Source organism: Coregonus clupeaformis, chromosome 28 (assembly GCF_020615455.1).
Source record: "Coregonus clupeaformis isolate EN_2021a chromosome 28, ASM2061545v1, whole genome shotgun sequence".
Taxonomy (NCBI): domain Eukaryota; kingdom Metazoa; phylum Chordata; class Actinopteri; order Salmoniformes; family Salmonidae; genus Coregonus; species Coregonus clupeaformis.
The window spans coordinates 22,204,494-22,208,547 of NC_059219.1; positions in this window are offsets into that span (position 1 = coordinate 22,204,494).

The window sequence follows — 4,054 nt, forward strand, 5'->3', positions numbered from 1 at the left end:
CTCTCAGGGGACAGAGGCTGAGAGGGGTCTCTGACCTTCGCCTCCACAGCCACCACTCACCAACTAGACCAGCAGATAGGGGAGAGTGAAAGAGAAAGGGAGGGTGGAAAAAGATGGGGGTTGGATGTAGATATCTCAAGACAAGGACTGCCACACAACTGGGTCGTAGTCATTAGGGCACACCAAAAAACAAGTGTTTATTATTTGACATGTTCAGGGAGGTAGTCCCTCCCACTTTCAGTTTGTTGTCTTCCGTCTGGTGCCTAATAAATATGAAGGCAGCGGTAGGTAGTCTTTCCTCTCCCCCTCTAGCCTTGCTCAGTGACTAGTGTTTTGTAAAAAAAAGTCAGAGTACATAAAGTTTGATTGATTTGACTGCTGTCTAGCTGCAGTCACTGCACCCTACCTGTGCTAGCCTAGTTTCCCTGGCTCTGTTTCTGGGCCAGCCCTGTCATTCCACTAAAACAGATGTGTAAAAAGCCCTGCAGCGAGGTGTGTTAGTGTACGTATGAGAGTCCACTAGTCCAAGACGGCACTTGAGTTGTACTTCAACGCTTTCCCAGGAACACAGGCTTTTCATTCACAAAAATATATAAAATATAACTAAGACACACATTTTGTGCATGTGGCTGTGCTAAGAATTACCTTTAGCCTATTATAAATTAGCCTCTTATGAATTCTACTAGCATTGGCCGAGGCGCAGACAGAACTCACACGTTACGCATGTCAGAGAAGAAAGTGTTCTTAAAATGTTCTTACATTACTTACAGAATTTATGTTTGGGTATGGTTTTTGTTTTTACAGAGTATGGTTTTTGTTTTTACAACTGTAAACATTTGCAAATGAAACATCTTGAGAAATGGCCCTACATTTTAAGAAATGTCCCTACATGTCAACATGACATCAAGACCAATAAAGCACTAAATAAAAACAAGGCAATCATGTAGTAACCAAAAAGGTGTTAAACAAATCAAAATATATTTTAGATTCTTCAAAGTAGCCACCTTTTGCGTTGATGACAGCTTTGCACACGCTTGGCATTCTCACAACCAGCTTCACGAGGAATGCTTTTCCAACAGTCTTGAAGGAGCTCCCACATATGCTAAGCACTTGTTGGCTGCTTTTCCTTCACTCTGCGGTCCAACTCATCCCAAACCATCTCAGTTGAGGTCAGGTGAATGTGGAGGCCAGGTCATCTGATACAGCACTCCATCACTCTCCATCTTGGTCAAATAGCCCTTACACAGCCTGGAGGTGTGTTTTGGGTCATTGTCCTGTTGAAAAACAAATGATAGTCCCACTAAGCGCAAACCAGATGGGATGGCGTATCGCTGTAGAATGCTGTGGTAGCCATGCTGGTTAAGTGTGCCTTGAATTCTAAATAAATCACAGACAGCGTCACCGGCAAAGCACCCCCACACCTCCTCCTCCATGCTTCACGGTGGGAACCACACATGCAGAGATCATCCGTTCACCTACTCTGTGTCTCACAAAGACACGGCGGTTGGAACCAACAATCTCACATTTGGACATAGGACTGATGTCCACTGGTCTAATGTCATTTGCTCATGTTTCTTGGCCCAAGCAAGTCTCTTCTTATTATTGGTGTCCTTTAGTAGTGGTTTCTTTGCAGCAATTCGACCATGAAGGCCTGATTCACGAAGTCTCCTCTGAATAGTTCATGTTGAGATGTGTCTGTTACTTGAACTCTGTGAAGCATTTATTTGGGCTGCAATTTCGGAGGCTGGTAACTCTAATGAACTTATCCTCTGCAGCAGAGGTAACTCTGGGTCTTCCTTTCCTGTGGCGGTCCTCATGAGAGCCATTTTCATCATAGCGCTTGATGGTTTTTGTGACTGCACTTGAAGAAACTTTCAAAGTTCTTGAAATTTTCCGGATTGACTGACCTACATGTCTTAAAGTAATGATGGACCGTCATTTCTCTTTGCTTATTTGAGCTGTTCTTGCCATAATATGGACTTGGTATTTTACCAAATAGGGCTATCTTCTGTATAGCACCCCTACCTTGTCACAACATAACTGATTGTCTCAAACGCATTAAGGAAAGAAATTCCACAAATTAACTTTTAACAAGGCACACCTGTTAATTAAAATGCATTCCAGGTGACCACCTCATGAAGCTGGTTGAGTGAATGCCAAGAGTGTGCAAAGCTGTCATCAAGGTAAAGGGTGGCTACTTTGAATAATCTCAAATATAAAATATATTTTGATTTGTTTAACACTTTTTTTGGTTACTACATGATTCCATATGTGTTATTTCATAGTTGTGATGTCTTCATTACTATTCTACAATGTAGAAAATAGTGAAAATAAAGAAAAACCCTGGAATGAGTAGGTGTGTCCAAAACTTTTGACTGGTACTGTAGTTCATGTACAAACTCCTCTAATTCCAGCGGCACTTTAAAAAAACGTGGAAAAATCCTGGAGAGTGCTTGTTGGGCATGCAGCCTTGACCTTGTTGAGGCATTTCAGTTTGATAAAAACTGAGTGCAGCGCTGCTTAACTATTGTTGCTGGCCATAAATGTCCCTGATTCATTGTGATGTAATGTTACAACAATCTGTTGTGAAAATAAGACTAGATTTATTGGACATGAAAGAAGAAGAAAATACTATGATTTAATTTTGTTTTCCACAGAGTGAATGTCGCAATGCCATCGTGTTTGTTTACTTTTCAGGGTCTGAGTCACTGAGAAAAGGCGTGTTTTTAGGAGTGTGTGTTTGTGTCTAGGCCTGCTTTTTCTAATCTTACAATAACAAATCAGTGTCCTCTGTCCTTGTACCTCCAGTCTGGCGTCAATCACGATCAACAGATATGAGAACAATCCATAACATTCAGTATCAAGTCTAGTGATCATCAACCAGTACACAAAAGAGTTTCCCAAATAAAACACTGGAAATCATGTGTATTACAGAAAAGGGAAAACATATAAATATGCTAAGCATTCTGTTAATTACTCCTAACTGAATTTTAACTTAATTCATCTTAACATTTCCCTATTACAACACACACACACAAACACAAACACAAACAGGGCCAGGCCAATGACACATCTGCCTCAGGGTTTCCGTTCGCCGGTAATAGCCGGCTTTTGGCCTATAAAAAAATTGAAAAGCTGATAAATAAAATTGGCCCTTGCCAATTGTCCGGGAGAAGAAAAAATCCCATTGCGAAATAATTATTTTTTAGCCTATTCATTGATGGAAATACCAGTCGATGGAAATACATTTGACTGGTCATATTTATCGTTCTATAGGTTATTTTGCATAATTGAGCGGAATAAAAAATTGGCAAATGTGTAGGCTACAGTATATTTGTTACAGTATATTAGTTATGTATCTTATATATCACACCCGTACAGCATACAGATACAGAACCTTTGAGCGGAAAATCTGTCACAGTGCGAGAGCTGCTGCTGCGCATCACACACCCTGGAGGCAGTAGGCTATGCATTTTGTTTTAATACACATTATGAGGCATGGCTTACCTTTCTTCAAAGTAGCCTATTAGATCTCTCTTTCTACATTTCTAATGGACATTTTCATCTCTGTCGCATGAAACCGCTCAAGTGTGGTGCCCTTTTGACAACTGTGTTTTCCCGCTAATTGCATTATGGAACGCACATTCGTGAGTAGCCTACTGGCTTGTGCGCATTGCTGTGCTTATAATGTGAAGAAATAATCGTTTATCAACATTTTAAGCTAAACGTTCTGTTCTGTTGCATCAGACTCATTGCTTTTTTACGTTTTTCTTTAATGTAGCCTAGGCCTACTGGTTGTATGAATTTGGGCTCTGTCTTCTCTCAACTATCCCAGAGTCTGTTTGGAATAGATTATTTCTCGACAAGCTGACCAATAGAATAGGTAAACTTTTCTACTATGGGGGATAGTTGATGGACAGGCTAGTGATTTTGCTGTTAGTTACTCGTCTTGTTGGCTGAGGAAAAGTAAATGTGGACAGTTATTCTATCTTCATTGTTGCATCCTCGACTTGCATGTTCTGTTAATATGAATTATCATAATCTAAATGCGATT